The sequence below is a fragment of the Trichechus manatus genome, unplaced genomic scaffold (genome assembly GCF_000243295.1).
Source record: "Trichechus manatus latirostris isolate Lorelei unplaced genomic scaffold, TriManLat1.0 scaffold00001, whole genome shotgun sequence".
NCBI classification, from domain to species: Eukaryota; Metazoa; Chordata; class Mammalia; order Sirenia; family Trichechidae; genus Trichechus; species Trichechus manatus.
The window spans coordinates 32,210,823-32,233,937 of NW_004443937.1; the positions used below are offsets into that span (position 1 = coordinate 32,210,823).

Sequence of the window (23,115 nt, forward strand, 5' to 3'; positions counted from 1 at the left end):
AAATATATACACATATGGAGATATATATATATATATAGACATACACATACACATACGGAGCCCTGGTGGTGCAGTGGTTAAGCATTTGGCTGCTAACCAAAAGGCTGTCAGTTCGAATTCACCAGCTTCTCCTTGGAAACCCTGTAAGGCAGTTCTGGTCTGTCTTATAGGGTCACTGTGAGTTGAATCGACTTAATGGCAACAGGTTTATATATATATATATATATATACACACACATATATATATATACACACACATATATATATACACATATATATATATACACACACACACACATATATCTATATATATATATATAAAATACCCTTTACTGGTTTTTCTTCTCTAGAGAACCCAGCCTAAGACATTTGGTAACAGGAGTGGGGTGTAGAGAAACAAAATGTAGGGATGAGTTTTCTAAATTGGTTCTCAAGCCTGGTTGGTCTTAAAGATGTTGATGACTCTGCTTCCAGTAGTAAAGAGGGCACTGCTAATCCATGGCATGAGGTGGCAATAGAAATATGCAAAATACCACCACCAGTGGATCAAGTATTGGTGAGAGGTGAGGCTCTGGGTGATTGCATGCTTGATACTTTTCTACAGTTTTGTTGAAAGAAGAAGTATAAGCAAGCTTGTTGGTTGGTCCTACTTTTGCTAGACAAAGTGGCGAAATGAAGAGATGCACTCAGGGCTTCACAGTCAAAGCTCAAGCACCGCCTAAATGACCTCAAAGTTGCCACTTGTGCCCTGAAAGTCTTATTTCTTGTCGTAACAGAGCTGATATTGCTGCAAACCAAACCCGGAGTCTTATCATAAGAGTGGCTGAATGACAATGGCAATTGTATTCCCAACCTCAAATGGTGTCTGAAATTAATGTGAGGACCTTGACTGGGAAGAAATGGGATCCTGAAACCTGGGATGGGGAGGTATGGGAAGATAACCAGGAAGCTGCTTATATCTTTTCCAATTATGCATTCTGGAACTGGGGAAATCACTACAGGATGGGTTCAGGGACCCACTGGACCCACTGTGAGACAAATCTGAGCTAACACTCCATTAATAACCTGACTTCCATACACCCCTACTCTCACTGGTGGGTCACAGTGACATTTTGGGTCTCCTGGAATTAGTGTTAGTTCAGAGCCAAAAAACCAAAATGACCTTGTAGGACAGAGTAGAACTGCCCCACAGGGTTTCCAAGGAGTGGCTGGTGGATTCTAGCTGTCAGCCTCTTGGTTAGCAGCTGAGCTTTTAACCACTGCACCACCAGGGCTCCAGTTCAGAGCCAGTATCTAGTAATCCACTGAAAGTCTGATTATCTCCTTTTCCCAATGAACAGTCACTCTCGTAAAAGACTGTAGATCCCTTTGGAGAAGGCTAGGAGAAAGATTAACAGTATAAATTTTTGGCAGTATAGTGGAATCCTCTCCTTCATTCAAGGGGTTGTGGGTCTGTAAACTGGCTCAAGTGTGGGAACTGATTGAGGAGCCGTGACCCTCTTCTGGCGATTTGAATTAGACTTCCATCCACTTGACCTAGAATTCTTCCACTTATACAGATCAAGTAAATATTTAGTAGTTTTCCTATCTGTTTCACTCCTAGGGACACCACGACTAAGTAGCCAATGTCATAAGTCCATACTAGTCAGGTTACTCTGATGACTGCTTTGACTTCACTGTCCATTACGGTAACCATGCCCACCTTGTCTGTGTCAATTGAGTGCTGCCACTTGGTCCCTACCACCCTAGGGTCCAATCAGACCCATTGTAATTAGGTGCCTTAATTCAGTTAGGGCAGCTCCCACTGTCAAATCTGACTTACATAAAATAGCAATCATAGCAGTCTTCAAGGATGCTGGAAATCCCTTCACAAATTTGTTCCCCATCATTGTGGTAAAAAGTGTGTCCTCTGGGCACTCCACGTGTAGGTCTGTGGGTCTAACCTGATAAATCCACTCTAGCATGCCAATTTCCCTAAGCCTGTGGATTCCTTCTACAGTATACTAAGGCAGGTCTGGAACTTCAACTTGATTTAGGGTAGGCCACCACAAAATCCATGCTTCAGCGAACCAACCAAATAAACTATTACTGTCCATCCTCCAGTCTGCACTTGTGGCCTCATGGGGAGTTCCTTATAATCAATGGACTGAGGAAGAGAAAACTCGTACCTGGTTTACAGATGGTTCTGTGCGATATGGAGGCAACACTTTAAAGTCAACAGTGGCAGCACTACAGCCCTTTTCTGTGACCTCCCTGAATGGCAGTGGTGAAGGGAAATCCTTACGATGGACATAACCTCAAGCAGTGCACCTGGTTGTTCACTTTGCTTGGAAGGAGAAATGTCCAGATGTGCAATTGTATACTGATTCATAGGCTGTGGCCAATTGGTTTGACTGGATGGTCTGGGATTTGGAAGGAACATAATTTGAAAATTGGAGACAAGGAAGTATGAGGAAAAGGTATGTGGATAGACCTCTTTGAATGGGGCAAAGAAGTGAAAATATTTGTGTCTCATGTGAATGCTCACCATTTATGGGTCCAGGAATTGAGGGATGGAAATGGAAGTGACACTGCTCACTATTACCCCTAGAGAATGATTTTAACTATCAAGTGGATAGGGTGACATGCTCTGTGGAAATCAGTCATCCTCTTTTTCCAGCCACTCCTGTCATTGCCCAATGGCCTCATGACCAAAATGGCCATGGTGGCAGGGCTGGAGGTTATGCTTGGGCTCAGCAACATGGACATCTACTCAAGAAGGCTGACTTGGTTAGAACCACTGCTGAGTGCCCAGTCTGCCAGCAGCAGAGACCAACACTGAGTCCCTGATAATGGTACCATTGCTTGAGGGGATCAGCCAGCAACCTGGTGGCAGGTTGCTTACAGTGGACCACTTCCATCATGGAAAGGGCAGCATTTTGTTCTTACTGGAATAGATACTTACTCTGGATATGAGTTTGTCTTCCCTGCATGCAGTGCTTTTGCCAAAACTACCAACTGTGGATTTATAGAATGCCTTATCTGCCATCATTGTATCCCACACAGCATTACCTCAGATCAGGGGACTCATGAAGTGAGTGACTAATGAAGTGCATCAGTGGGCCCATGCTAATGGAATTCACTGGTCTTACCATGTTGCCCATCATCCTGAAGTAGCTGGCTTGATAGAACAGTGGAATGGCCTTCTAAAGACACAGTTACAGTGCCAGCTAGGTGGCAATACCTTGCAGGGTTGGGGCAGTGGTCTCCAGGAGGGTGTATATTCTCTAAACCAGTGTCCAATATATGGTGCTGTTTCTCACGTAGCCAGGATTCATGGGTCCATAAACTGAGGGATGGAAATGGGAGTGACACTGCTCACTATTACCCCTAGTGATCTACTCACAAAATTTTTGCTTCCGGTCTGCATGACCCTATGCTCTGTGGATCTAGAGGTGTTACTTCCAAAGGGAGGAATGCTCCCACCTGAAGGCACATCACTGATTCCACTGAACTGGAAGTTAAGAATGCCACCTGGCCACTTTGGGCTCCATATGCCTCTGGATCAACAAGTAAAGAAGGGAGTTACCATGTTGGCTGGTGTGATTGATCCTGATTACCAAGAGGAAATCGGATTGATATTACTTAATAGAGGTAAAGAAGAATGTGTCTGGAGTGCTGGAGATCCCTTAGAGCACATCTTAGTACTGCCATACCCTGTGGTTAAAGTCAATGGAAAACTACAGCAACCCAAATCCAACATGACTACTAATGACCCAGATCTTTCAGGAATGAAGGCTTGGGTCACCCAACAAAGCAAAGAACCACAACCAGCTGGGATGCTTGCTGAGAGTAAAGGGAATTACGGAATAGGTGGTGGAAAAAAGTAGTTCTAAACACCAGCTACGACCACATGGCCAGTTGCAGAAATGAGGACTGTAATTGTTACGAGTATTTCTTGCTTGTATGTGTGCATCACATATTTTTGCCATTCCCTTCAGTGCAGCTTGGACCTCTTCCTTCAGTACCGTCGGTTCTTGATCATATGCTGCCTTCTAAAATGGTTGAATGTCGACCAGTCCTTTTTGGTACTGTGACTCTGTGTACTCTTTCCATCTTCTATTGATGCTTCCTGCATTGTTCAGTGTTTTCCCTGTAGAAGGTAAAGATTCTACTTTGAGGAGGCAGCTCTTCTCCAGTCATATTTTGAGTGCCTTTCAACCTGAGGGACTCATCTTCTGGCACTATGTCAGACAATATTCTGCTGCTATTCATAAGGTTTTCACTGGCCAATTTTTTCAGTAGACCGCCAGGTCCTTCTTCCTGTCTGTCTTAGTCTAGAATCTCAGCTGAAATCTGTCCTCTGTAGATGACCTTGCTGGTATTTGAATATCGGTGGCATAGTTTCAAGCATCACAGCAGCACACAAGCCACCACAGTATGACAAACTGACAGATGAGTAGTGGAATAATATGTACAGAAGTTGTTAGAGGAGGACCTAATTTGGAGCCCTGGTGGTGCAGTGCTTAAGATCTCGTCTGCTAACCAAAAGGTCAGCAGTTCGAATCCACCAGCTGCTCCTTGGAATCCATATGGGGCAGTTCTGCTTTGTCCTGTAGGGTCTCTATGAGTTGGAATCAACTTGACGGCGATGCGTTTTTTTTTTTTTTTTCTTTTGACTTTATGTCAGTTAGGAGTTCTGGTGCTATAAACGGTTAACACACTCGGCTGCTAACTGAAAGGTTGGTGGTTTGAGTCCACCTAGGGGCACCTCTGAAGAAAGGCCTGGCAATGTACTTCTGAAAAATCAGTCATTGAAAACCGTTTGGATCACAGTTCTACTCTGACACGAGTCGGAGTTGACCACAACTGAAAAACAGACAAAAAAACCCCAAAGGTACATGCCTGATACTGTACTAGGTACTAGGGGTACGCTGATGAACAAAACAGGCCTTGTCTTTGACTTCATGAAGTTTATAATCTAATATAGAAGAAAAACATTAAACAAATATAATAGAAGTATAAGACACTGAGGAGTATATAACGAAGGACCTAACATAGTCTGAGGAGTCCAGGCTTCTCTGGGGTAATGGTGGGTACGTGAGACCTAGATGCTAAGTGGGCTTTTGTTAGGTGAAAAGAGGCATGAAGATTATGCATGACATGACATGTTCCAGGGACTGGATGAAGCTTCATGTGAATGGATAAGAGTAAACAGTGGGGAAAGGACCACAGAGTAGTCACATCATAGAGGACCTTACAAGCTAGGATAAGTGCTTTGGTTTTGTTCTAAGGGCTGTGGGAGGCCACTAAAGAGTTTTAAGCTGTGGAGTGACATGGTCAGATGTATGTTTTAGAAAGTCTGCTTTGGCTACTCGGTGGAAAATATATGGGGTAGAGGGGCAAGATGAAATTCAGGATCCCGATCACGAGGCTGTTGGAGTCATTCAGAGTGGAAATGATGATGCAGACTACAGTGGTGGCAGTGGAAGTGAAGTGGATAAACTCAAGAATTATTGAATAGTAGAATGAAGAGGAGTTTGGGGTTGTTTTGTAGTAGTAGAGAAAGAGAAGAAAAAGTAAAGACAGACTTTCAGGATTTTGGCTTGGATAGGTGATAGGACCATTTTATGAGTTAAGAAGCGCTGAGGAAAGGGCCAGTTTTGGGAAGGAGGCCAGAATCATGGACTAAGTTTGAGACATGCTGAATTTAAGATGCCTATAAAATGTCCAAGTGGTCAAACATCAAGTAGGAGTTTGGACAAGTAGGTTTGGCGCTCAGAAGAGAGAACTAGGTTAGAAGTACAAATTTTGGATTTATTGATACATAGTTATAATTGAAAGCATGAGCATGAACTGGCCACTAAATTCTGTGTTCTTTTATCTTTACCACACTTCTTGAGAAGATGTTAATACTCAAGCCCGGATTAGAAATCAGGCCTTATGGGAGATAGAACAATGTTTGGAGTTTATTTAAAAAAGGCTATCCTCAGATCCCAGGAAAGGCCCTGTAATGCAAAGGAAAATCCAGTGGGTAAGGGGAACCAACAAGTGAACTTAATATTATATCTGAGTGATAGTTTAATAAGTAATGGTGGGCTGAAGGAATGCTGGTACATGGTCTTTGTAGTGACACTTTTTTATGGCCATGTATAATCCACCAAGTTGTTCTACCACATTTAATTAGATCCTTGTGGTACACTTCACAATTAGAAATAATTCTGAAATACGTTCAAATTTTGAGTTCTTTGGATAAATACCCAGAGTTTTACCTTCTTTGGTTATAGGGTACAAATGTATTTATGACTTCTTGTTATTGAGTCAATTAATTGTTCGTGTCAAGGAGAACTCTAGACTTGCTGGGGCAAGAGCTTTGTAGCCTCTCTTGCTGAAACCCTCAAAGGGTTGCTTTCCCTGGGTTTCGAAGGACCCTCTCTGTGAGGCAGCCTGGAGAATTGGGAACCATCACTCACTTACTGACTCATTCATCAATGTTCACTGAGCACCGTGTGTGCCTTCTCCGTTGCTTGCCACCAGGGACATCACCATGACTCAGACCCAGGCCCTGCTTACAGCCTGGGGCTAATAGCCTAATAGATGGGTAGCTGTTACAGGTGGTGGCAAATGAGGATGAGCTCTGCTTTATTTGAATTATATATGAAGTGGTGGGACTTTAGAGAGGGGAGACCTTACTTCTGCCTGGGGCTGTAGAGAAGTGCTTCACAGAGGTTATGACAATAAATTGAATTCCCAGGGTGACTAATGGCTTTGTGCCCCTCGTTTTAGTGTTGCACTGTCTCTCTGGCAGAGTCACAGAACTTTAGCTGACAGGACACAGAGGTCAGCCGGTTGAGCCTTGTTTAGCATGCAAGCAGGGTAGGCCCAGGGAGGTTGAGTGCCACATGCCAGGCTAGCTTTTTTTATGTCTTAGATTTTGTGGTATGAACTTTTAACCAGTATTTTTGACCTTAAAGTTAGTTAATTGTCATGAGAAATCATTCTAAAAATGATAAGTTCTAAGTTTCTTGTGGTTTATTGAGTTGAGCCATCAATAACAGTAACAGATTCTGGTCTGCTTATGTGAAGAAAAGCAAAGATCTCGTCAAGTAGAAAAATGAGACAAAGGGTCTTGATTAATTTTTTGTCATGTTCACATTTTCAGAGAACACCTTGTTCATGTCCATTCCATTTTGCGCAGCACTGCTGCTGTAATTACTAAAGCTTCTGAATCGAGGCAAATGTATGATGCTTCCATTTTGCAGATCTGTAGGGTTTTCCCTCATGCAGAAATCAGTGTCTTTTTTTTTTTTTTTTAGTTTAATTAAACCTTTAAGGAATATTTTAGCAAATGAACGTCATGTCTTGTATTTCATTATTAATGCTGTTTGTGAGGCCCTTTCCTCATTAGCATAATTTATAAACCAAGACTTACTAAAAAAAAAAAGAATGCTATTCTAGAGACAATGGTTGGGAGTTGGTGAGAGAACACCTGTAGGTCCTAAACGGTGCAAACATGGGCATTTAAAGATGCTGCAGGAGTTAGCTGGCTGCTGAAGTGTGTGCTGCCGGGGGTGGCAAATCGAGCATGTGTGTTCTATGTGTGGCTGCTCCTGCAGCGTTTTGGACGGAACGTGGCTCTGAGGTAGTGCAGAAAGATCAGGACCGTGGAGACAGAAGAGCGGAGTGTGAGTCAAGGTCAGTCTCTTCCTAGCTGGGCGTCTTATCCAAGTCCTGCCTTCCTCCATTTAGAATCACTTTGATCTGCCCATTGCCCAGACAGTCCAGTGGTTCACTGATGACCCTGGCAATGGGCTCGGAATCTTCTTCTCCACCTGTTTTGGCTAAACTATATGGATGTGCCATTCAACACTCCGGCTTCTCATTTCTAGGCACCTTCTTGCTACCCTTTTAGCTGCCTACTCCCACTATCATACCTTGACATTGTAGTCACAGGTAACTCTTCCAGTTGCTAAGCCTTTGACTCAGCGTCCACCTCACTGCCGTGCCCCTCTCCTTCCAGCTTGCCCGCACAGCCCTGCCCCACACTGTCCTCTCTCCTCTGTAATCCTCACAGACTTTGCTCTCCTCTTTGACCAGCTTAGAGTCTAGGTTTTTTGAGTACACTTTCCCTTTTGTCCTTTTCCTTTCAGCTGACCAGGACATTCTCAGCCCTGGATGAATCCAGCTAGTTGTTCTATCCTGCCTGCCCATCCAGCCTCATCTCGAGCCTCCTTGTTCACAGCTCTTTTGCCACATTAGCTTTTTTGTGTTCCTCTAATGCGTCAAGCTCCTGCTCACCTGTGGGTCTTTTTACATGCTGTTCCCCCTGCCTGCATTTCTCTTCCCACACTTGATGTGCTTCTCCTTTGGGTTCAAGATTATCTGCTGCTTCCTAGGGCAGCCTTCACTGACTGCCTGGTTTAGGTCAGGTTTCTGTCCTGCTCTTTACACCCTGTCCTTGGCTTTCCTGTACTCACGATTGTCACTTGTCATTTGTGTGCTTATCTGTTCAAGACCTGGCCCAGGTTTTATGGGTCAGACCTAATTTCTGAACTGTTCTTTCATGCCCACGGTATGTCCCAGAAATCCTATTACTTTGGCATCCAAATGCCTTTGCCCAGGCTGTCTCTCATACTCAGAAGCAGCTGAAAAATCTTTTGCCAGCGTGAGTGTCCTGATTTTTGGTTCATGAAGTGTGGTCATTGTAGTTATAATTCCTTTTGTTTGGGATGCAATACAGAGTATTAGTGAAAGGTGTGGGCTTTGGACCAAATGGCTAAAGTTAAATCCTGACCTCACCGCTTATAACTGGGTGACCTTGGATCAGGTAGCTGCTTGGAGCCTCAGCTTCCTCATCTATGAAATGATAATAGAGTGCAGGCCCTGCTATTGTTGAGAGCACTAAATGAGCTGATGCAGGTGTGGAGTGCTTCGAGGCAGTTCAGGCACATGCTGAGCATCCGGGCAGTGTTGGCTATTGTTGTGACCTGTTCTCCACCACCTGGTGGGGGGGCACATCCGGCTCTGCTGCCTTGGCTTACTTTATTTCCCTTGCATGCAGGCTTTCAGTAAACATTTGTGGACTGAAATAAACATTTTCAGAAAGCATTGAATCCAGACTTTGGAGCCTTTGATTCAAAACTCTTCCCACCTGTCCAGTAGCTCCCCGCTCCCCACATCACTCAAATCTACCCCGCTCAGTGTCACTGCTGTCATCTCTCCATCCCTGTCAGCCAAAACAAGGGGCCCCTCATCTGTGTTTTTATTCTGTTTGGAATACTCTCCATTTCTTTTCTTGAGTCTTAACATTCTGTCTACCACATCCTTTAAGGCCAGCCACACAAACATCTTCAACATGTCTTCACTGACTGTGTTGACCCTGTATGTATTGCTCTGTGTCCACTCTGTGCTTTGTTGATTTGCCCTAGATTGTCACTTTGTTATTGTAAGACTATAAACTATTGAAGGTGGGAGTGGTATTTCCTCTTTCCTGACAACCACACAAATCACAGAACTCATTTCTTCCTAGGCATTCAGGAAAAGTTGTTGACTGAGAGAGATAACCAGTTGACCTAGTTTTGGTGTTAATTTCTGGCACTTGGTTATCGGGTGTACCCTGGGATGCTTATTAAATCCCATGTCACTTAGCATGTTTTGTCACCAACTTTTGGCAAAACTGGGTAGCAGACACCCTGTCCCCCTGCCCCTTTCTTTTCTTTCCCTGCTTTTCCAGGCATGCCTGATCCTGCTCTATACTAAGGTGTCATTGCTCTTATTCATTCATCAGTTTAACAGGAATTGCTGAGCACCTACCTGCTAAGGCACTGGTGACAGGCACTAGTCTGAGCAGCGTCGAACCAAACCGGCAGGGTGTCTGTTCTTGTGTAGCATATATCCTGGTTGGAAGAAACAGACAATAAACAAATACACATATACACAAACACACACTGTAAATGGAACTTACATTCTAGTGGAGGAAACAGACCGAGTGAGGAAATGAGAAGGGAAGAAGGCTGATGCTATTGTACATTGGTTGGCCAGGGAAGGCTTCTTTGATGAGGTGATAGTTGAGCAGGGACCTGAATGAAGTGAGGGAACACGCTTTATGGATATCCAGGGAAAGAGTATTTCAGGTGGAAGGGACAGCCCCTGAGATGGGAGTGTGTGTTACCTTGGTAAAATAGGAAGTACTTTTGATTGGAATGGAGTAAGGGGAAAGGGGAGAACGGAAGGAGCTGGGGCAGAAAATTATGGGAGGCCAGGTTGTATAGGACCTTCCAGGCTCTTACAAGGGCCTTGAATTTTAATCTGAATTAGATGAGGAGCCATTTGAGGGTTTTAAGGAGAAGAGGGATACAATCTGATTAATGTCACCTCAGATCTCTCATGAGCTGAAGGAAGTTGAACTTAAAAATTCATTTGTAGGAGAGAAGTTGTATTTTAACAGAAAGGCACTTGCCTAATTACCTTATGGGTAATGCCTGTTCTGTTAAAGGGTATCTCCTGGTCATTCAGCAAATATTTACTGAGTACCTGCTGTGCATGAGGTCTTGGGCAGGACCGTGTGCTCTGGGTTATAGCTCCTCAGGCTCAACCTTCGTTCTCTTACTTCCTTGCCTTTGCTTGGTCTCTGAGCAGGACTAGCAGTTTTCAAATATGACTATGGTGTTCAGATAAGAATTAATATATTCACAACCTTTTCATGATCTGAGAAGCTATAGCAGGTACAAGATAAATGAAGGAACCAAACCTGGGGGACCCAAAGACAGTCATTTGAACCAAAGTTTATAGTCACTGTTCTGAAGCTGTCATTCCTACCTGTAAATAGATAAGGAAGATATTTTTGAAACATTGCCAAGAATCTAATTTTATGAGATAGTGTGATGATAGAAGGAATAATGAAATGGTAGGGTGAGAAGTACAGAACTGTGCATCCTCCAAATAACAGCCATCATTTCTTCCTTTTGAGTTTCTTCTCTAGGAATTGTTTTAGGCCAAAATGGTAAGCAACAAGAACATAGCATAAGTGAAATTAAGTAACTCCCTCCAGTGCCTCCTGCCTCTGTCTCTCATGGAAAATGTGTAAATGGAAAACACTGTGGAAGAACTTCACCCCAAGCCCGATGTGCTCACTTTACTTCCAAAGGCACTTGAGCATTTGATGGTGATGAGAATTTTGTTTATGACCGCCCTGTACACAAGGGTGTGTTCCCTTCTCTCTGATGATTGTAAAATTGTCAGGAAGATCCTATTGGTGGTGAAGTCATGAGCAAGTGAGGGAAAGGAGAGAGAGGAAGGCTGGTGGCTGTTCTTCACTCTTGAAGTATGAGAAGGGTGGTGCTCCAAGGCCACCCAAGCAGCTGGAATTTTTTCTTTCTAAGACTCCCTGGACTAGAAGGTGGGTAGGGGTGTTGCCTCACCTGCCTCTGGGATGAAAAGTATGCCTTGTATCCTGCCTCAGCACCTCAGCACTAGCAGTGATGGCTGCAATCCCAGCCAGCTTTGCCAGAGCCTCAGTCAGAAATGATGATGTTAGAATCCATTCTTCAAGGAGTTGCTGCTTTTCTTAGAAGGTGTAAAAAGAGAAAGATGTGTATAAGGTAGCATCTTAAGAGAAGGAGGGAACATAATTAAGTTCAGTGACAGAATCCATCAGGTCTGGCAGAGTCTAGGAGCCTAGGACTAGGAATGTGTGAGGAAGTGTGTGTGTGTGTATGTGTGTATGTGTGTGTCTGTGTGTGTGTGTATTGTGCGTAAAGGCTAAAGGAATGGGAGACTCTTCAACAGAAAGGCCCTCACCCATAGATGTGAAGTCTGGTTCATATTACTGACAGAACTTAGAACACAGCTTTAAGGCATGTAACTGTATTACTTTAAAGCATTTGGAATAATTAGAGGAGCCCTGGTTGCGTAGTGGTTAAAGCATTTGGAGTAATGAGAACTAGTGTAAGAGGTGGCAGCCTGAAGCCCTACTTGAGGATGAGGACAAAGTCACTCAAATGCTCTGGGCTTATTGAGACTCAAGTCAAGATGAGACGTTAGATCCTAATTCTTCAGGCCGTGCTTTTCCCATCAGTTAATCCCATCACTTCCACAAATGTTACTGAACACTTATTATGTAGCAGGCCCTGTTCTGGATACTGGGGATACACAGTGAACAGGCTTCACGTGGAATTTATATCCTACTGAGGGAGACAGACAATAATCAAGTAAACAAATAAAGAAGATAATTTCAGAGAGCACCCACTTTATGAAGGAAATAAAATAAGATGATATGGTAATACCTGGTAAGGTTGTCAGGGAAGGCCCTTGGGGCTTTGGGGACTGAGTTTCCAGGCAGGAGGAATATACAAAGACTTTAAGGCGGAAAGATTGTTTTTTTTTTTTTTTGCTTTTTTAAAATTTGTGCCTTAAGTGAAAGTTTACAGTTCAGGTTAGTTTTTCATACAAAAATTTATACACACATGGTTATGTGACCCTACTTGCTCTCCCTATAATGTGACAGCACACTCCTCCTTTCCACTCCAGATTTCCCATGTCCATTCAACCAGCTCCTGTCCCTTTCTGCCTTTTCATCTTGCTTCCGGACAGGAGCTGCCCATTTAGTCTCATGTATCTACTAGAGCTAAGATGCACACTCTTCATGAGTATCATTTTATGTCTTGTAGTGCAGTCTAATCTTTGTCTGAAGAGTTGACTTCGGGAATGGTTTTAGTTTTGGGCTAACAGAGAGTGCAGGGGCCATGTCTTCTGGGATTCCTCCAGTCTTAGTTAGACCATTAAGTCTGGTCTTTTTACTAGAATTTGCATTCTGCACCCCGCTTTTCTCCTTCTCCATCAGGGACTCTCTGTTGTGTTCCCTGTCAGGGTGGTCATTGGTGGTAGCCGGGCACCATCTAGTTCTTCTGGTCTCAGGCTGATGGAGTCTCTGGTTTATGTGGCCCTTTCTATCTCTTGGGCTAAGATTTTCCTTGTGTCTTTGGTGTTTTTCATTCTCCTGTGCTCCAGGTGGGTTGGGACCAATTGATGTATCTTAGGTGGCCGCTCGCTAGCTTTTAAGACCCCGGATGCCACTCACCAAAGTGGAGTGAGAAGATTTTCTTAATAAGCTTTGATATGCCAGTTGACCTAGATGTCCCCTGAAACCATGGTCCCCAGATCCCCGCCCCTGCTGCTCTGTCCCTTGAAGTGATTGGTTGTATTCAGGAAACTTCTTAGCTTTTCATGTAGTCCAGTTGTGCTGACTTCCCCTGTGTTGTGTGTTGTCCTTCCCTTCAACTAAGATAAAGAATTGTTTTTATAGAATAAAAGGAAGGCCAGGTGATACTACTTTTCAGATGCAGAAGAGGACAGCAGTCTGATTGAATCCTCCTTAGTTTTCTTATATTCCAGTACAGTTCCACAAGCTTACATATATGGGTCAGACACTGTCATGGGCACTGGGGACCCTCTTTTTCTAAGTCTCTTTTCTTCCTCTCAGCCAAGATGTAAAGATTTCCAGTCAAAGCATTTCAAGTCCCTTGAGACTTGGAGGCTGTTTTCCTGTCATTTCCTTCCCAATAACCCAAATATGAAAATTAGATCATCTTGAATTTCTTTATTGATCTGAAATTATGCATGACAGGAGTTTACTCCCTTGCGGCTTCAATGTCCTCTTGTTGTCTTCCTATCAGTTTCTTTCCTCAGGTTTCCATTTGTATTTTTTTCATGTTGTCTGTTCACTGATTGTCTATTTTAGCAAAACTGTTTAACCATTAAAGTGGTGCATTAGTTTATCACGTTCGCTGTGAACAGTTGTTTAATAGGGAGTTTAAACTTCTTGGTTTTAGTCCATCTTGGAGTTAGTAGTTAGGTTTGTAACAGCAGCTCAGCCCTCTCCTCCTCAAGCAGTGCAGTTTCCCACTGGAGAATGCCCAGGACACAGTCACAACAGGACACTGGTGACAGGGGTTTGTGGGGATTTGTGGTGGATACTAAGAATCTGCTATATTTCCTGGGTCAGAATTTGGGTACTGGGCTTAATCCTTCCTACTCACTTGGAAGAAAAGAATGAACACTGATGTTGAACCAGGGAGTGAAGAAAAGATGGCATCCCCCCCGCCCCCAGTATAGAGTCATCTCTGAAGCCCTGGATCATAGTGGAGACCCCTGAGGAACAAGAAGAATCTTCAGTTTGTCCTCAGTCTCTAGCTGGCTTCAGGAGCTATTCAGCATCTGGGATCACTTCCCCTGGTGCTCCCTCTACTAAGGCGTTTGCCTGCTTGCCTTCAGTCACCCACTTCCGTGTGACCCTAGCTTCTATTGACACACACTGTCTGACCTAACTCAATTTGTCTAGAATGGATTGACCTTACTGCCAGGGAGATTCAGGTATGAATTCATGAGAATTGTTTTTAAAAAGTGTTTTCATGGTTCCTGCCTTCAAGGAGTTTACAGTCCAGTTCTAGAGAGAGGATTTGTGCTAATTTAAGTATAAAGACATTTTTTGATATGTGCCCATGGTGGGCAGGAGGGAATGCTGAGGTGTGTTAGGTAAAATGTGTTATTAAATGGTGGTATCTGCTGTCAACAATCCAGGCTGGTATCAGTGTAGACCTTCTTGATCTCCTGGGATCACGTTTCAGTTGTAAAATTGTATCATTATTAAGGAAACAAGGCTTTTCAACCACTTGCTTCCTTAAATACCAAAAAGATGTGGAGAATGAGGTTGAGACCCATGGGCCTTGAGAGCCTAGTAGCATGTGCACTGAAGAAACACCCCTCTCCTGGCTGACAACAGAGAAGACAGCACGACCCTGGGGCAGGAGAACTGGACTAGGGGACCTGGATTCCAGTCACATCATGCCACTGTGTAACCCACAGCTTGGTTCTCTCTCCTTTGAGCACCTGTTTTCTCACTCTTCAGTAATAACGTCTGCTGTGTGTGTGTGTGTGTGTGTCTGTGTGTGTGTGTGCATGTGCGTGTGTGTGCTTATGTGTGCCCGTGCACGCCCGTGAGTTTAAAGAGTGAGAAGTCTGGTGTTGGGTGAGATTATGCTAGAAGGCAGGCATCCTGGGTAATGGTCCCCTCTGTCATTTACTAACTGTGCCGCTTTGGGCAAAATCACTTGTGGTAGGCAGAATAATGGTCCCCCGAAGATGTCCACAGAATCTGTGAATATGTTACCTGACGTGGCAAAATGAACTTTGCAGATGTGATTAAGTTAAGGATATTGAGATGGGAGATTATCCTGTATTATCTGAATGGGCCCATTTGGTCCTTGTAAGAGGAAAGAGGGTCAAAGCCAGAGAAGGAAAGCAGATGATGGAAGCAGAGGTCAGAGTGATGTGGCCATGAGCCAAGGAATGCTGGCAGCCTCTAGAAGCTGAAAAAGGAAAGGCAATGGACTTTCCCCTAGAGCCTCCAGAACGAATGCAGCCCTGCTGACACCTTGATTTTAACCCCATGAGACACATTTTAGACATCTGATTTCCAGAACTCTAATATAATACATTTGTGTTGTTTTAAGCCACTAAATTTGCGGTAGTTTGTTACAACAGCAGTAGGAAACTAATATGTCACTTTGTTCCTCTGAATCAGTCACCTCAGCTCCAAAATGGGGACAAAATTTTTTATCTGCCTAAAGACTGAGAACTGGGCCATGTGAATTTTTTGAGTTCTTTGCAGTTCTGTGCCCATGAAATGAGGTAATAGACCTAAAAGTGTATTGAAAAGTTTAAAAGGAGAGAGAAGGAAAAAATGTACAATTATTGACTGTCAGGTGTTTTCCTATGTTGTCATTTAAGTCTCACAACTATCTGAGACACATTTTAGAATTCTAATTTTTTTATTCATTCAACAAGTCTTTGAGCGCCTACTCTGTGGCAGGCACGCCAGTGAACAAGACCGACAAAAATCTCTGCCGTTTTGAAGCTTACATTCTTCAGGGGAGATAGATGATCATCCATAAACACAACAGCTAAGTAAATTATAAATGATGTTAGAAGTTGGTAAGTGGTGTAGAAAAAGGAAAAATAGAGTAGGTTAGGGGGAACAGGCACACCCATGCTATAGATGAGAGAACGGAAGCTCAGAGGGTTGAGCATTTGCCCGAGATTACAGCACCAGGAAGTGGTGGAACTGGGGTGTCATGGATTGAATTGCGTCCCCCAAAAAGTGTGTGTAGCAACTTGGCTAGGTCATGATTCCCAGTATTGTATGATTGTGTTATCTGATGTGATTTCCTTATGTGTTGTAATCTCTACCACTATGATGAGATTATATGTGATCTCCTCATGTGTTATAAATTTTATCACTGTGATGAGGTTATACTGATGAGGTTGACAAGATTAGTGTCTTAATGCAATCTCTTTTGAGATATAAAAGAGAGAAGCGAGCAGAGACACATGAGAACCTCATACCACCAAGAAAGCCGTGCCGGGAGCAGAGCGCGTCCTTTGGACCTGAGGTTCCTGCGCAGAGAAGCTCCCAGACCAAAGGAAGATTGATGACACAGACCTTCCTCCAGAGCCAGTGGAGAAAGCTTTCCCCTGGAGCTGATGCCCTGAATTTGGACTTGTAGACTACTGGACTGTGAGAGAATAAATTTATCTTTGTAAAGCCATCCACTTGTGGTATTTCTGTTGGAGCAGCACTAGATGACTGAGACAGAATTTGGTACTGGGAGTGGGGTGCTGCTCTGACAGATACCTAAAATGTGGAAGTGGTTTTGAAACTGTGAATGGATAGAGGTGCGGCAGTGGCAGAGGACCAGCAGCGGCAGAGAACCTGCAGCAGCACAGAAGGGGCAGCGACAGAGAACCAGCAGCAGCAGAACCAGGAGACCAGTGCGAGACGGCACTGGCGCCGACCCATGGAATGAGAGAGCTGAGTGCCTGTGCACCAGAGGCTTCCTGGCGAAGTGGGGTGCCTTCGGGCACTAATCGGTGGAGTTAGGCTTGCTGACCCACAGAGCGAGGGAGCTGAGTGCCTGTGTGCAGGAGGCTTCCTGGCGGAGTGGGGTGCCTCCAGGCACTTCATCGGTGGAGCTACTGAGCTTTGGAACACTTGCCCCAGCAGGGCAGATGCGGGTGTGAGGCCCAAGGGCCAAGAGGCCACAGGAAGCAGAAGCTGAAGAGACAATGAACACAAGAAGCCGAGCTGCCTCAGTCTCAAAAGGTATGGCCGAGATCTCTGGGCTTCCAAAGGGTGGAGCCATGGCCCCTGGTATTTCTAAGGGTAGAGTTGTCACTCCGATGAACTAGGAGAATGGTGCGCCTGAAGCAGAGGGAACAGAGTTGCTGTCCCAGTGGGCCTGGAAGGCGGAGCTGAAGCCCAGGGCTGAGGGGCCTCCACTCAGAATCCGGAGACTGTGGGCAATAACTAGAGTCTGGAGGGCAGGGCCATTGTGTAAAGTGTCTCAGAGAACAGAAGATTATTTTCAAAGCCTTGAGGGCTAATGTAATGTGTTCTGCTGACTTGCTTGGTGCCTGTTATCCCTTCTTCTCCTCCAGTTTCTCCCATTCGTAATGAAAATACTAGCTTGTGCCTGTTCTGCCACTGTAACTTTGGAAGCAGATAACTTGTATTCTAGATTTCACAGATGAAGAGGGAACTTTTGGATTTTGGACTTGTAGTTAAGCCTTTTGCTGTGATATGATGAGATGAATATGTTTTGCATGTTGCAAGGATGTGATTTTTTTTGGGGCCAAAGGGTGGAATGTCATGGATTGAATTGTGTCCCCCCAAAAAGTGTGTAGCAACTTGGCTAGGTCATGATTCCCTGTATTGTATGATTGCGTTATCTGATGTGATTTCCTTATGTGTTGTAATCTCTACCACTATGATGAGATTATATGTGATCTTCTCATGTGTTATAAATTCTATCACTGTGATGAGGTTATACTGATGAGGTTGACAAGATTAGTGTCTTAATGCAATCTCTTTTGAGATATAAAAGAGAGAAGCGAGCAGAGACACATGAGAACCTCATACCACCAAGAAAGCCGTGCCGGGAGCAGAGCGCGTCCTTTGGACCTGAGGTTCCTGCGCAGAGAAGCTCCCAGACCAAAGGAAGATTGATGACACAGACCTTCCTCCAGAGCCAGTGGAGAAAGCATTCCCCTGGAGCTGATGCCCTGAATTTGGACTTGTAGACTACTGGACTGTGAGAGAATAAATTTATCTTTGTAAAGCCATCTACTTGTGGTATTTCTGTTGGAGCAGCACTAGATGACTGAGACATGGGGTTAAACCCAGATCTGTTGGAATCCAAAGTCCTGATCGGCTCCTCCTTTCAAGCCAACAGTGGGCTCTGTTCCCCTCTGCCTGTTTGGATTCCCCCATTTTACTGAGGGAGAGGAGTCCCCACTGCCAGATGTTGCTGTCATTTGGAGTTTTGTATTTTACCTCCTTTTTCATTTCTTCAATAAAAAATACCAGAAAGCTAGAGCTAGTTCTTACCCTGGCGATGAGCCTAGGGATGGAGGCAGCCCTGGTAAGTTCATGCATTCTGGCGGGCTTACAGAATGCACATGGGCCGCTGTTTCTGTTCCCTCTGAAAGAGATGTAATACCAGCATCTTGTCTCAGACCTTACTAGCTTTTTTTCAGTGCAGCTGAGGCCTAAAAGTGAGGCCATAACTCTGGGGGAAATGGTGTTCAATAATCAACAATTACTGCTATTTTTCTTCAGCATGGCATTTTTCTGGCAGTTTGATATTTATCATTTCCTCTCATTTAGAAATACGTTTTTCTAGTGAACTGTCAAGATCTTTACAGAGAAAACTCTAAAATTTGCTCCTTTGAACTCTTACTAGGTTGGCTTCTCAGTCCGCTTCTGATTTGAAAATGAAAAGTATCAGCAGTAAGAATAATGGAAGTAAAAGTACTAACAAGTAATAATAAGTTTTAAATTCTGGTTCCCTCACAGGCTCAAACAGTAGATTTTAGAAAGCTGTTTTGAGATCGTGTCTGTTTAAGGGGGTTTGAGGAAGAGCCTTGTTGTCCTATTGTATTCAGTTTGTGACTCTATTTCCCTTTTATTTTTGCTTACTGCTGCTCCTATACAAAACCAAAAGAAAGGCTTACTGCAGAAGAATTACTCAGTCAGCCCCTGGGATTAGCTGACTGGGAAAGGAATTAAACTTTTGATTAATCAATGAAGGTTAGGATGCAGCCGGCAGAGTGGGGCATGCACAGGTCTGGGAGTTGAGAGTCTGGGTCTTGGCATAGCTCTCCCACTGAACGTCCACGTCATCCTGGATGACCTTTCGGGGCCTCAGTTTGTTCAGTCTCTACAAGGGAGATACTTACTTCTTGTATACTTCATTGTTGGCGGGGGGATTAATTCTAGGGTAACATTATTATTTATTAGGAATTTTTTTCTGCTATTGGATGTGATTTCTAGACTGACCCAAAAGGAATCAAACTCTTAAGGTGGGCAAGAGAACAAAGAACTTTGCGTTTCTTAGCTTTTTCTGCCAAGGCTTACTTACTAAAAGAGGAAAAAGTATGTGCTGTGTCCTTGTCCCCAAGAACACCCAAACCAGTCATGGGCACCCAGATGTAGAACCAGAATTTGACTACAGCGAGTCCAAGACACACTTGACTTGGGACATTTGAGAAACTGTGCATTTGAAAATGTTCTTGAGGGCACTAACACTTTAGCCCATGAAGGAAGTAAATAAGTAAGTTTTGGGTGGTCAAATTTGAATGTGTTATTGGTGTGCCTTTTTTTATATCACAGTCGTGTTTCTGGTAGAAAGCTGTGTGTGAATTCAATTTTAAGTAATTTTCCAATGAACGTAATCTTATGCTTTTTTATTATTAGAGTCTCCTGAGGGGGCAGCTCTGGGTACATTAGCTTTTTCACTAGTTTATAAACATTTTAAAGTAATACATGTTCATTTCAGAACATATAGGGAGCATATATAAACAAAAATACAAGATAATATATATTTAAGTAAAATGCAACCATTTAAAATAAACTCTTAAAACCAAACATATTTTGAATGTCTTTTAGCACTTGTGTGACCTTCTACACCTGTTCTTACTGACTGCTTAGTATTTCATTAAAATGGTTGTTCCATTTAACCCATGTTCTGTTGCAAATCTAGATTGTTTTCCTCTTTCATCATTATAAATCATGTTGTATTGAATACAGGGCTTTGAACCGGTTTGAACCAGTTCAGTTATGGCCAATGAAGCAAAACGAGAACAGACTCGAATTTTTACAATTTGGGTGATCTGGAACAGTAACTGGAACAGGAAAAATTACGAGTCAAAGCCCTGGAACGGGAGACTCGGAAGAGGTGTAGTGAGCCCTTTCAGGAGCCTCATGTGTGAGATTGGAGTATTGGCAGGACTGTGGAGAGTGACACATGTTCATAGCAGCACGGTTGGCCGCTGTCTTTGAGTAGGGCACCCGTTTCCAACTCTGCTCAGAATTCCGTGGACAAGACATTTGGTTGCTGTGCAATGCATACGCTGCTTTTGTTTTCTAAGAGGAAGGTTAGGATTCTAGCAGGACTTCGACCTATAATTTTTCCCTTTATGTTTATTGTTCCAGTTTACCCCAATTTTAAAAATTCTAATCTTTTCCAATTTCACTTCCTTGGCCATGACTGGACTGGGAAGGACTGATTCGAGCCCTGATTGAATATCTTGGTAGCAGTATCACTGTGCACGTTCACAATTATTTCCTTAGAATAAATTCTTAGACATGAAATTACTGCAACAGAGTTTATAGAATTTTATGATTTTTGATGTAAGTTGCAAGTATTTGCTTTGTTGTTGATTTTTAAAAGGGATATACTTCACCCCAATAGGATGACTGTTATCAGAAAAAAGGAAACTAACAAATATTGGTGAGGATGTGGAGAAATTGGAACTCTCCTGCATTGCTAGTGGGAAAGTAAAGTGGTGCAGCTGCTTTTGAAGATAGTTTAGCAGTTCCTCAAAAAGTTAAAAACAGAGAATTCCTATATGACCCAGAGGTCCCACTCCTAGGTGTATACTCAAGAGACTTGAAAGCAAGGACTCAAGTAGATACCTGTATACCAGTATTCACTGCAGCATTGTTCACAATAGGCAAAAGATGGAAACAACCCGAGTGTCCATCGACAGATGAATGGATAAACAAAATTTGGTGTATACATACAATGAAATATTATTCAGCCATAAATAAAAATGAAATTCTGATACATGATATGATATGGATGATCCTTGAAAACATTATGCTGAGTGAAATAAGTCAGACACAAAAGGACAAATATTGTATGCCCTCACATATGAAGTGTCTAGAATTAGATATTTCTGCGTGGTGTATTAGTGGTTACTAGGGGCTGGACGTAGGAGGTAATGGGAATTATTGCTGAAGGGGTACTGAGTTTCTCTTTGGGGTGATGTAAGGCTTTTGGAAGTTGATAATGGTGATAGTGGCACAACATGGTGAAGGTAATTGTACATCTACAAATGATTAAATTTCAAAATTTATTTTCATTTTGTTGTGCTTTAAGTTAAGGTTTACAGAGCAAATTAGTTTCTCATTAAACAATTAATACACATGTTGTTTTGTGACATTGGTTGCCAATCCCACAACATGTCAACACTCTCCCCTTCTTGACCTTGGGTTCCCCTTACCAGCTTTCCTGTCCCCTCCTGCCTTTTTGTCCTTGCCCCTGAGCTGATGTGCCCATTTAGTCTCGTTTTGTATTTGTATCTTTACCTGAAGTGTGAACCTCAGGAGTGACTTCAGTACTGAGTTAAAAGGGTGTCCAAGGAGCCATACTCTAGGGGTTTCTCCAGTCTCTGTCAGACCAGTAAGTCTAGTCTTTTTTTGTGAGTTTGAATTTAGTTCTACATTTTTCTCCTGCTCTGTCAGGGACCCTCTATTGTGATCCCTGTCAGAGAAGTCTGTGGTGGTAGCTGGGCATCATCTAGTTGTGCTGGACTCAGTCTGGTGGTGGCTGTGTTAGTTATGGTCCATTAGTCCTTTGTGTATTTGGTTTTCTCCATTCTCCCTTGCTCCAGATGAAGTGGGACCAGTGGTGGAGTATCTTAGATAGCCACTTACAAGCTTTTAAGACTCCAGATGCTGCTCACCAAAGTAGAATGTAGAACATTTTCTTTATAAACTATGTTATGCCAATTCAGCTAGATGTCCCCTGAGACCATGGTCCCCAGCCCTCAGCCCAAGTAATTCAGTCCCTCGAGGGAGTTTGGATGTGTCTGTGAAGCTTCCATGACCTTGCCTTGGTCATGCTGTGCTGATATATTATTCTTGGTTGGCAATTTTTTTCTTTCAAGGTTTTATGTATGTCATTCCATTACTTTCTTGCCTGCATGGTTTCTACCAAGTAATCAGAGCTTAGTCTTATTGTTTCCCCTTTGTATGTGACTTTTCATTTTTCTCAGGCTGCTCTCAGGATTCGTTCTTTATCTTTGGTTTTAGCTACTGTGATTATATGTCTTGGTGATTTTCTTTTGGAGGCTATCCTGTATGGGGTTTCTTGAGCTTCTTGAATGGTCAGATTTTCATCTTTTATAATATTAGGAACGTTTTCTGTCAGCAAATATTCACTGATCCTCTCTGTGTTTTCCATTTTCTCCCCCTGTTCTGAAACTCCAATCACATGCAGATTTTTGCTTTTGATTGTATCCCACATTGTTGTCAGGGTTTCTTCATTTTTCTTCATCCTTTTCTCTGATTTTTCCTCAAACAAAGTGGTATCCAAGGATTTGTCTTCAATTTTGCTGATCTTGTCTTCCATTGTTTCAGATTTGCTCCTAAAACTTTCTATTGTGCTGTCCATTTCTGAAATCTTGTTTATTTTTTGGATTTCTAACTGCTGTCTTTGTATGATTTCTAGTTGTTTGTTTATTTTAACATTTTGTTACTGTATTAGTTTCCTGAATTATTTCATTGCTTTGTCTGTGTTTTCCTGATCTTGTCTGTATTTTTTACGATTTTATCTATTTTCTCCGTATTTTTGTCTGCATTTCCTTCATCTCTTGAAGAGCCCTGAATATTAGCATTTTGAATCCCTATCAGATAGTTCCAGCGATTTTTATTCTGCCAGAAGGTCCTCTGGTGTTTTATTTTGGTTGCTTTCTGGAGCCATCCTGTCCTGTTTTTTTTTTTTTTTTTTTTTTTTT

General features: G+C 43.1%; 1 protein-coding gene across 4 annotated transcripts in view; it reads left to right on the forward strand.

Annotated features, from left to right (window-relative positions):
- The window catches only part of CACNA1D (calcium voltage-gated channel subunit alpha1 D), a 379,519-nt gene that overhangs the window by 118,575 nt on the left and 237,829 nt on the right, over positions 1-23,115 (forward strand). The gene's annotated exons all lie outside the window — the stretch shown is intronic.